Here is a 12,935-nt window from a genome sequence, read left to right as displayed (position 1 = left end):
ATTTGAATGCAATACAAAAATTGCATCGTTGGATAATAATAGTGACGCTCCATTGATTTGATAGAATGGATTGATATTGTATTTCAAGCATGCTGAAATCAATGCAAGGTGAACATTGATTTGCACATATTAATTTGTAAAGATCTTCTCTTTTCACAATCACAGTTTGCCATCTATAGAGAGGAAGAATTTGAGCAGTTCCAGAGTTTTCTATGCATTCCAGTTTTCTATTTAGGAGTTCCTTGAGAATAGAGTAGTTGCTACATCCAATATTTATTTGCATAATATCAAAATTTCTAACAAAGAAGTAGAAGAAATTCACACCTCAGACATGGCAGTTTAAGAAACTTCAACCTCAAAAGGAGGCACAACCAAACAGAAGAAACCACAAAGATTTGTTGAAGAATGGATAAAGCTTTTCCCAGGTTCTTCCAATGCAAATTCTATAGATGATCAAGCTTTTATTGACCCATACACCCTATGTAGAGATTCCATATCCTTTAGTGTTACGGGTTCAGAACTTTTCAAATACTTCTATCATAACAGGGAGAAGAAAATTCTTGTGTACAACCCGTGGAAGAAGAATCTTGCCAAGTTGATATTTCAAAAGGTCTTTTTAGATGTATACCTAATGAACGCCCTATTTTTTTGCTATAATCCATCCATGAAATCTTTCCATAGGAGGGATGAAACTATCCTATGTACCCTAGATCAAGAATCATTCATTGAGGCCTTTGGATTGGAGGGAGCTATGGGTCAGCATATAGATTTGAAGGATTTACAGAGGAAATTTGAAGCAAATTCCAAGGCATACATTGGGATATCAATGCTACAACATATTCCCATGGACCTGAAAGGAGTGGTTGATTATCCCAAGAAGTTCAACAAGATGATGCCACTGGACAAATTCAAGAATTATTTTGTTAAAACTATATATGGTGTTCATAAGGTGGTAGATAAGGATGGGTCCGATATGGTTTATGGGGTATAATTCATAATTGTAAGAGGTGTACAGGATGCCTACCATGGTGGGGAATATGATTATGTCAATCATATTCTAGAAGTAATGAGAGAGAATATTGTCAAGGCTCAGAGTGGGCAATTAAAAAGTTTCAACTTCCATCACTATTCACTATTGATGCACCTAATTCTATACAAGAATATAAGGTACATAAGTTTTGATTTCATCAAACTTCTAATATAAATGGAAGCCTACCAATGCAATTATGGACATGGGTATGGGATAGAACTATCATTTTTCTGATTTTGTATCATTTTTCAATAATTTTAGTATTGTAATTATAAAAATGTTAGATCCGGGATATCTTAGGGCTCCCCAATATATTGAAGGGCCTTTTGAGACCATCCCTACTTCCTGAGGGAAAGAGACTTGACCATGATTGGGGAGATATTTTCCTATTTCCCACATTTTCTTTAATGAGAGTCTATGGTTGTCCCTAGCCAACCCATATATTGCCTAAATTTATCCCTTCTAGGCTACGAATAATTGAATTTATATGGCAATTGTTCATGGTCAACAGGGAGTATTTAGGACCCAAGGTGCATAGAGGAACCTTCTTATGTAGGTGTTTTAGGATTGGTGATTTTACAATTGCCAAAGAGACCTTAGACCAAATCCACTCTTTCCTTCATCATTACAATTTTTGCACTGGCTCTTATAGAATGTATGACCTTGATGTTTGGATGAGGGCCACCCTTAAGGAAATGAGAAATTATGTATTGCCAAGCACCAAGGAATTGCCTTATGAGGATATTATTCAAAACATAGTGGCAGAGGGTGAGGCAACTAACAAGATAGCAAAGCTTGATGATGTCATAAGGGTGGAGAAAGAATTGAGAAGAATAGATCCCCAATTTGTGAGATTCTACATGGATATCCCTTATCCTCAGAGGATTAGGAAGATGGTCATGGACCATGCTGAGATCATGGCCAAAATGCTAGAGGACCGAATAGGAGACAAAGATAGAGTTTTCCCTGACAGCCCTAATCCATATGTAACCCTTGAAGTGGAAGAGGAAGATGCTCTCAGGCATCATGGATGGAAAAGGGGAACAAAAGATAGAGGATTGTCCACATTCTTGCTCAATTTGAACAGAGGACATTAAAAATTTTACCAGGAAGTAGTCAGTATTTTACTAACTTGAGACATAATTATTTACAAAACAGAGTTAATTCAGTAGAAAATACTCTCACAGACTTAGAACTAGCAGTAGCAAGGCTAGATGATAGGATTATCTAGGCCCAGAAATTCCTTGAGGATGATGAATTCATCAAGTCCACTAAATTCAAGAGCTTCCTATACAAAATAAAATAGGGTGCTAATGATGAAGCCTAGAGAGTCTGATGAGAAAAAGATGGAGTTGATAGAGAAGCTGCAAGCCTATGACCCTAAAAGTGAGTTAATGACTTTAGAAGAGGCTAGGGATTTGGTATAGAGGAGTGGCATGTTATTGGTGCCTGGATGGGACTTGGAACAAGCATTCATGCTTGGTCAAATAAGAAGGAAAGAAGGTGTCATCTCATATGAGGCAATTGGTGTAGATGGACTAAAGGGAGGGACTAGTTTTAATATTGATACAAAATCCCTAGTAGTCTGGAGCATGGAACCTGCTTCCAACAAGCCAAAATTGATGTTTATACAAAGCACTAAATAGGGCAATATGGTTGTATGGAATCTACAGGGCACCTTTGGTATAGAGATATCCAAAGCATTGAAACACTTTTCATTTATGAATGAAGCCAAGGTAGAGGAGATGGAGACAAGGTTGTCTAAATCAATACATGATTACATAGACGTCAGGTAATTATATGAACATGATCTTAGAAGCTTGAGGCTAAGGTTTAGGAACTTGATAATGAAATTGCATCTCTCAAGGAGCAAGTCACATAGGTAGAGAAAGTAGTTACTACGAAGCAGAGGGAAGGGCATGAAGACCAACAAAAGCCAACAAAAAGCATAGTTGAGGCCTTGGTACAAATAGAGGATTTGGAGGAAGAAGAGGCATCAGAACCAAGAAGGATGAGTATTGATGCTCAATAAACTTAGCAAGGAGGAGATATAAGGACAAGGGTCCTTAGAAATATGATGAGCCATATGGTTGAAGTTTTAAAAAACATATCACAATAGGCTCATAGTTTATATATTACTTTACAAAGTGCTAAGTAGTTTTGCAATGAAGAACTTTCATGGCTATCACCCACTTTCAATCTGTGGGGGCCACATATTCAATTTTTGGATAGGCTGATTGTAGTGATGACTAAAAAGCCAGATTTTCTAGATAAAATATTTACAGTGAAGGAAAACCTAGAGATGGTAAAATAATTAAGTGGCTTTCTTCACTGGTAGAAAGGGAGCAAAGGGTATTTGATGATAAAATATGTCTCCTATGGGGGGTTTTCCTTGTAGACCAGACTTGGTAAATGAAATGAACCACAATTGAGGTTTTAGGGAAAACTTGGACATGAGTTTTAGTCCTAAACAAGAACCATATGTAGCAAACCTTATAGATTTTGATCGAGTGGATTCTAAAGTTGCTACTACAAATCATGAGGAGCTATTTCTAGAACTTGTTCCTCTTACGAAGAAATTTGTAGATGAGGAAGCCAGACATATGTGCTTGGAAAAGGAAAAGGAGAAAATTATTTTGAATACCATTATTGAAAAAGATAACCTACTTAGGAGAATGCCTTCCTTACAAGAGCAGAACAAGAAGTTGGAAGAAAGGTCTTCTAATTTACACTCTGACATCTTTGGAGATATGGATGTTCTAAAGTATAATGTTCAAAAGTAAGAACAACTTCTTAAATAGAAAGAGGCCCCTGTTGTTACATAAGTTTAGCCTTACAAGCCTTTAGAGACTAGAGTGGAAGAAGTCAATAAGAGGGATTTGGATAAGGGAAAGCAAAGTTTGTTGGGATACAAATCAATGAGCCCAATTTTCCTAATAAACCCATTTCTTTTGTTATGTCAAAACTTGATTTAGATTTGGAGAAGGCTAGAAGAGAAAAGAAAGATCTAATGAAGGAACTTGAAAAAGTAGAAAATGAAGCTCAAGCAGTTGAGACTAGGAGAAAAATCTAGTTCATTAAGTCAAATTCTGCCCTAGCTATTCAGTCAAGCCAACCTTCACAAGTTGTTCCTACTATATCTAGTGTTGGTCCTCTGATAATAGGCCAAAGTTCCTCACAACTAGGCCCTAGTTCAACTTCAGCTACAATTGGCCAGATTCCCCTTGTTCAATAGACCCAACAAAATCAATTTCCTTTTCAAATTCAAATTACTGGAGCAAGTACTTCAAGTGTCCTAGTTTCCCAAAGGAAACCAATTTATGTGGAGAAATATAGGCAGATGTCTTTCTTGGTTATCCTTGATTTTCCTCATCCTATTTCAAATGACCTTAGGGACAAAGTTACAAAGTTAGCTAGAAATAATGCTATTACAGGTGAAGAGCACCTTATAAAGTTCATTGATATTTTGAATGACTATGAGGTGGAACATAAAGATGTAGTGATGAAACTTTTTGTTCATTCACTGATTGAGGATGCTAGAGATTGGTTTAGAAGATTGCCTAATGATAGTATCAAATCATGGAATGCTCTTGAAATATTTTCAAGGGAAAATATGGTGATAAGACCAATGTTGGTTTCATGTTGAATGACTTCAACAACATCAAGAAGAATCCAAATGAATTAGCTTTTGACTTCAATGTCATATTTCAAAAGGGTATGTATAAGTTATCCCAAGTAATGAGATTAAATGAAGATGTGTGTCTTACTACTTACTTTAATGCTTTTGATAGTAACATGGCTTATGTTCTTAGATATAAAGATCCAAAAACATTAAGGGATGCTTATACAATGGCTATAAATATTGAAAACAATAGAAGAGTTGCTGGTAAACTTGGGAAAAGAGATGACCCTAAGCTGTTTAATCCTAGAGTTAAGAAAGACAATGAAAATCCTATTATAGGAAAGAAACTTGAGGATGATACAATGGGGCAAGTTTTAAGTTTATTAAAGAAATTAAGTCCTCCAACTTACCAAGAAAATAAAACAAATGTTGCAGAGAAGGTTCCCTTTAATAACATGTTTAATAAGCAAGCTAGGATGCAAAACTATCCTTATACTACTTAGTGGAAGGATGGTAAGCCAGTTCCTAATCCCACTCAAGGGAATAAGGAAAAAGGGACACTAGACCCTTTGCAAAGAAACTCTGTGAATATGATCGAATATGTCCCTTGGTGTATTACTTGCCAATCACCTTATTCCCCTAATTTTTGTGGTGTGGCTCAATATTTTCTACAAATCAATAAGTGCAAAATAATGAAGAAGTAGATGATGAAAATCAAGAGGATGTGACATGTAATATGATCCATCTTTGAGACAGTGATGGAGAATCAGATTTTAAGGAATCTGAACATGATGTTACAAACCAAAGAGATCTGTATCACACATATCATCAACAAGTGTTTTCTGATAATGAAGATCAAGATGAGAATTTTATATGTAACACTTTGGTTGTAGCTAATCATATCAATTTGATAAAACCTTCCAAGGAGGAAATTGATAGGATTACTTCAGAGTTGGTTGCACAAGTCCAAAGTACTTATAGTTTAAGGAATAGAAATGTGAGTGGTGTCCTTGTGAAGCCAACCGATATTTTTTTCAAGGACACTACTACAAAGGTTACTTATGAAAATAAGAATAAGAAGTGGGAACCAAAGAAAAGGGTACACTTCTAGTAGGTAGAAACTACTCAGCCAACTACATCAAAGAAAGGATCAAAATCTGAGATTGTTAAACAGAGGGAATCATTTGTTGTTCAAAATTGTGTACTCATAGATATTAATGTTAAATCTACCACTTATAATCCAATTGATATGATTTCAATGCTATCACAAATCATTATCAAAGTTCCTTTGTCAGAAATGTTTAGGATAGAAGAACATAAGAAAAAGGCTCTGTCTTGGCTAGGAGGGATACAAAATAATAATGTTGTCACATAAAAACCAACAATTATATAGCAGATCCTAGTTCTAGAAAAAGAAAAGGAAGAGAATGGAGTCATGTCTCAAATACCCCAAATGTACCTAGACAATTCATCAATTGCATACTTGCAAGATAATGACCCTTTTTCTTGTGTTTGATCATAAAAGGCAGAACTTTAAAAAATTGTATGATTGAATCAGGTGCATCAAATAATATAATGCCTTCTAAGGTTATGGAGGCTCTTGGTCTAGAAGTTGACACTAGGAAAGGTAGGTGCAGGGCAATGGATGCTAGAGAGGTACCTGTCATAGGTACTATTAATGCTTTACCTTTTAAACTTGCTGCATATCCTAATGAAGAATTAACTATGTTAGTCCTTCTAGTAGATATTCCCCCTCACTATGGGATGTTTCTTTCAAGGAAGTGGAGTGTTGCAATGGGAGGTTGTATGCAATTGATTTTTCATATGCTACTTTCCAAGTAGGGGAAAGTTCTATCAAGGTCAATAGAGAGCCAAGAGTAACTTACATTTTTGAGGAAAATATTGACAAGGATAAGTTGTTTCATTAACACAGATGTGAATGCATTTAGAACTAAATTGATCATCCAAGAAGTTGAAAAACTTCCTGCACCAATTGAAAAAGAGGTTACATGTTGTTTGGATTCACCAAAATTATGAAACATGTACTTTGATGGAGCAAGCTCAAAATAAGGATCAGGAGTAGGAATTATTTTTGTCTCCCCAGACAAAAATACATTTAGGTATTCCTTTTCTCTTAATTTTGCATGTACCAATAATGTTGCAAAATATGAGGCCTTACTACCAGGTTTGAAAGTTGCAGCAAACCATGGAATCAAGAAAATACATGTCATAGGTGATTCTGAGTTGATTATTTCCTAGGTTAGAGGAGTATATGTTTCAAAAAATGAAATATTGAAACAATATAGGAATTGTATGGGATACGATTGAGTCATTTAATGCCTTTGGAATAATGTGGAAAGATAGAAGTAATAATAAAATGGCTGATTTATTGGCAAATATGGCTATAAAGCCTAATGACATATCATTTACTAGTGTATCTACTATGGAAGTGTAGAATAGGCCTTCAATCCCAAATAATGTACATAGTTGGCAAGTTTTTGAGGATGACAAGGACATTCTAAATTTTCTACTCAATGAGGATAAGTATCATGGGTAGGAACTTGATTGTAGTTCTTGGGTAGAAATAGTTGATGGAAAAGAAAAGATTTTTGGCCAAGAAATCTTACAGCTAAAGACTAACAAAGTAACCAAAGGTTTGGTTGTATTGGAAAGTGATTTTGATAATCAAGACGAAGTGCATCCAAATGCAAAAGATAAGAAACCACAAGAATTAGAAGAGATCAATCTAGGCATGGCTAATTCCCCAAAGAAAGTATACATTGGTAAGACCTTAACCTTATACCTCTTAAGGAAGATGTGAAACCTTTCAGAAAAAAGAAAACACCCATGAATCCTACTCTAGCTCCTAGGATGCAGGAAGAATTATTGAAGCTTAGGGATGGGGGGCTAATTAAGCCAATCAGGCATTCTTCATGGGTGTCTAATTTGGTACTTGTCAAAAAAAAGAATGGTGACATTAGGCTCTGTGTTGATTTTAGAAACCTAAACATTGCATCTTTAAAAGACAATTATGATTTGCCTAACATGGAGGCTATGTTACAACAAGTGAATGGTTCAAACTTAATGTCCATGAAGGATGGTTTTTTAGGATATAACCAGGTCCTTGTTGATGAAAAAGAACGGTTCAAGATAGCTTTTACCACTCCATGGGGAACTTATGTTTATGTGAGAATGCCTTTTGGTCTCATAAATGCAAGAGAAACTTTTCAAAAGGCTATGGATGTAGCTTTCAAAGAATATACTGACAAATTCATGGTAGTCTATCAAGATGACTTGACTGCATATTCTAAAAGAGCTGAAGACCACTGCAAGCCTCTTGAAAATATTTTTATCAAGGCTTTGGAATATGGTGTATCTTTAAACCCAAGAAAGTGTACTTTTGGGGTCACAGAAGGGAATCTTTTAGGACACACAATTTCAAAAGAAGGGGTAAAGATTGACCCTGAGAGGGTAGCAGCAATCGACAAGGTGCTAAGGCCAAAAAGTGTCAAAGGTATACAATCTTTCTTTGGGAAAGTTAATTTCTTAAGGAGATTTGTAACTAATTTTGCTAAGGTTAGTAGGCTAATTTCAAAAATGCTCAAAAAAGGAGCTACAATTAGTTGGGAAGGTGAGCTACTGTTGCATTCCAAGAACTAAAAAATTCTATTAGGAATGCATATTTTTTCTTTTGCATCTTTTCATACTATTGCAGCAGTTTTACTTCAAAAAAATGAAAATAGATACTATAACCTGCAGAACTGAAATATGATATAAATGAGAAGCAGGCATATGCTCTACTCAAAGCTATTAAGGCCTTTAGATGTTACCTAGTATGTGCTATTATTATTATTTTTGTGTCAAATACAGCAATAAAGGACATTTTCTCTCAACAAGAAGTATCTAACAGAAGATTTAGATGGATTAACGGAATCCAAGAATTTAATATAGATATACAAATTACCAAGTTGGTATGAGGTCAGGGGTTAGCCAAGCTCATGGCAAGAAAAATTTAGAGGCAAATCAAATAAATGTTGAGAATCAATTTCTTAGTTCTGCTACATGTGATGTGAATTAGTGTGATTGGTAAAAAGATGTGATTTATTATTTGCAACATTTGCAATCTCCAACTCACTTAACAAAAAATGAAAAGTGAATTGTAAAACTACATGCAGTAAGATATATTATTACAAATGGGGATTTATGGTAGAGGAATTTTGAGGGTGTGTTGTTAAGATGCATTGATCAATAGAAATTAGAGAAGATATTGAATGGCATGCATGCAGGAGTATGTCGAGGGCATTATATGGCAAAAAAAACTACCCATAAGATCATGAGAGCAGGCTTTTGGTGGCATACTTTGTTTAAAGATGCCCAAATCTTAGTTAGGAAATGTGATTCATGCCAGAGGTTTGCAGGAAAATTAATTTTTTTTTGGAAATACACCTTTAAAATTAGTTGAATTTTAGCCACCCTTTCAATAATGGGGAATGGATTTTATAGGCGAAATTTCCCCAAGTTCTAGTAGTGGTTTTTCTTGGATACTAGTTGCAACTAATTATTTAACAAAGTGGGTGGAGGCAATCCCTACTAGGATTTTGACCAACAAAGTGGTAAATAATTTCCTACTCAATAATATCATTATAAGGTTTGGATGTCCTAAAAAAATAGTGACTAATAATGCAATGTGCTTCAGATCTGAGGAATTCATCAATTTCTATGAAAAGTATGGTATCACTAGATTAGTTTCATCGCCTTATCATCCACAAGGGAATGGACAAGAAAAATCTATAAATAAGATTTTTTTTAAGATCATAAAGAGGACCTTAGATGATAATAAGAGGGCTTGGGATTCAAAGTTGCAGTTATCCATTTAGGCTGATAGAATGACAATAAAAAAGGCAATAGATGTATCACCTCTTGACCTTGTGTGGAATTCAGGCTAGAATGCATGAGAACAATATGATGAGTTTGTATAACTATATTTAGATGTATGATGATGATATTGTTGATGGCATGCATGAAAGGATGGATGAATTAGTTAGGTTGGCTAAACTAACGAAAGAAGCCTCTGTTAGGAACATGAAATTGTAATTGTAGACAAAACATTTATATGACAAAAAGACCTTGGTTAGAAAATTTGAATCAAATGACCTTGTCTTAATATGGAATGCAAGATTAGAAGATAAAGGTAAACATGGAAAATTTGATCCCATTTAGCTTGGTCCTCATTTGGTTGATTCAGCCTGGGGTGAGGATTCATATTTCATTAGGGAAGTATTAGGAAACTTCCTAGAATTACTAGTTCATGGACAATTCTTGAAAAAATACTTCTACTGAAGGTATTTATTTTCCATGAACAGTAGTTAGGTTTTGTACTTATGTAAATTTTTGTAATTACCTATGCATAAATGTATAATCCTTGTATAAATGTGTTTTTCCAATGTATAGTTTCAAAAAGTTGTTACCTTAAGTTAATGGTGTGTGATCTACTTAAACTAGAAATTCTAAACTCTTTTATGTATACAAGTTAACCATCATCCCCAGACAGAGCCACTAATAGCTCTTATTTTCACTATAGTTAATTTTCAACTTTATGGTGAAAATATTAAATTGATTGTTAGGGTTGCATTTATCTTGTTTCCATTTGCAAAAAAAATGCTAGAAAATTTTACCCTGATCTAGTTATTAATGTCAATTGTCCCAAGTGTGAGGTTTAATGCTCTAATTTTTTTATCTTCATCTCATATTGTAAAATCTTCATGAATTTGGTCTAGAACCTAACCCTAGGTTTTTTAAATTAAACAAGTTTTCATTTTGTCTAGATACATCATTTCTTACGATGTTATGATAAGAGGCTTAGTAGAGTATCGCAACTAAGGGTTTTAGGTCTCTCGATCTCATGATTAATGTTGTGTCATTGTGTCACGAGTGAAAAAATAAGTCTTCCTGATCATACAATTTCCTTTGTATCGTATAATCATGTATCAATTCAAAAGGTTTGCATTGCATCTATCTCTAATGTTACGACAAGGTGATTTATCGCGGCATCAGGAACAATGAAATTGGTTACTATGATACTATGAAAAGGTGGACATCAAAGAATCATAAAGGAAATATTGAGATGTTGTGATGATACGATGGCTTACAGTTGTAAGATTGTAAAGGAGATAAAGGCAAACAAAAGGTTATGTTCTATCAGATAGGTTTTTGTTTCCTAATTGGTCAAAACAAATGTATGAATGCCAGATTTATGTGTTGTCAGGATTAGTGGGACTAGAAAATGATATTATAATATGTTCTAAGCGAAATATGGTGCTCTTTGATCTTACGATGAATGTTTCATCATGAGATCTCAAGGTTATAAAAGGTGTCTTACAATGTTATGATTAAGATGATGTCATAAGATCACACATGAAAATCGTTAAGCCATCAATGCTATGGTGTGAAGGGTTAAAAGTTTCTCGTGACATCGTAAAATCTTGAGAGATCATTGGAGATGTAACAAAAAGGTGAATGTAACCATGATCACAAGATCATAGGCTAAGAAAGGATAATTTGTGATGTTGCGAAGCCGTTTTCCATATGATCATAGAGGAGGATAAAGTTAGTGCCAATGTTGTGACAATAAAGGAATTGTAAGGTTGTAAAGGATTTCACCATTATATCTAATTGTTCAACAAGGGTTTTTCACAAAGGGTTTTCCTAACATCATAAAACCATTTTTGTAACAATAAGATGTTATGAAGGATATTTTCATATGTCTTTGTCGTAGCATTGTAGGCCTTGTTTTTATAGTAAAATAAAGTTATTTCTTTAAGTTAGAAATAACAATAAGGTTCTTGACCAATAGGATTTGAATGCAATACAAAAAGTACATCGTTGGATATTAATGGTGATGCTCCATTGAGTTGATAGAATGGATTGATATTGTATTTCAAGCATGCTAAAATCAATGTAAGGTGAATTTTGATTTGGACATATTAATTTGTAAAGATCTTCTCTTTTCATAATCACAATTTGCCATCTCTAGAGAGAAATAATTTGAGTAGTTCCAGAGTTTTATGTGCATTTTAGTTTTTTATTCAAGAGTTCCTTAAGAACAGAGTAGTTGCTATATTTGGTGTTTATTTTCATAATATCAAAATTTTTGACAAAGAAGTAGAAGAAATTCATGCCTCAAACATGGCAGTTTCAGAAACTTCAACCTCAAAAGGAGGCAAAACTAGATAGAAGAAACCACAAAGATTTGTTGAGGAATGGATAAAGCTTTTTCCAAGTTCTTTCAACACAAATTCTACAAATGATCAAGTTTTTATTGACCCATACACCCAATGTAGAGATGCCATATGCCCTGGTGTTGCGGGTTCAGAACTTTTCAAATACTTCTATCATAACAGGGAGAAGAAAATTCATGTGTGCAACTCGTGGAAGAAGAATCTTACCAAGTTGATATTTCCAAAGGTCTTTGTAGATGTAGACCTGATGAAGGCCCTATTTTCTTGCTATAATTTGGCCATGAAATCTTTCCATAGGAGGGATGGAACTATCTTATACACTCTAGATCAAGAATCATTCATTGAGGCCTTTGGATTGGAGGGAGCTATGGGTCAACCTATAGATTTGAAGGATTTATGAAAGAAATTCAAAGCAAACACCAAGGCATACATTGGGATTCAATGCTACAACATATTCCCATGGACCTAAAAGGAGTGGATGATTACCCTAATAAGGTTGAAAAGATGATGCCACTAGACAAATTCAAGAATTATTTTGTTAAAATTGTATATGGTGTTCATAAGGTGGTGGGTAAGGATGGGTCTGATATGGTTTATGGGGTAGAATTCATAATTGCAAGAGATGTACAAGATGTCTACCACAGTGGGGAATATGATTATGTTAATCATATTCTGGAAGTAATGAGAGAGAATATTGCTAGGGCTCAGAGTGGGAAATTAAAGGATTTCACCTTCCATCACTATTCACTGCTGATGCACCTGATTCTATACAAGAATATAGGGTACATAAGTTATGATTTCATCAATAAAACTTCTAATATAAATGGAAGCCTACCAGTGCAGTTATGGACATGGGTATGGGACAACACTTATCTTTTTTCTAATTCGGTATCATTTTTCAATAATTTTAGTGTTGTAATTATGAAAATGTTAGATCTAGGATATTTTAGGGCTCCTAATATATTGAAGGGCCTTTTGAGACCATCCCTACCTCCTGAGGGAAAGAGACTTGACCATAATTGGGGAGATATTTTCCTATTTCCCA

This window comes from Cupressus sempervirens, chromosome 7 (genome assembly GCF_028749045.1).
Source record: "Cupressus sempervirens isolate cs-2001-9-10 chromosome 7, ASM2874904v1, whole genome shotgun sequence".
Taxonomy (NCBI): domain Eukaryota; kingdom Viridiplantae; phylum Streptophyta; class Pinopsida; order Cupressales; family Cupressaceae; genus Cupressus; species Cupressus sempervirens.
This window is presented reverse-complemented; position numbering follows the sequence as displayed.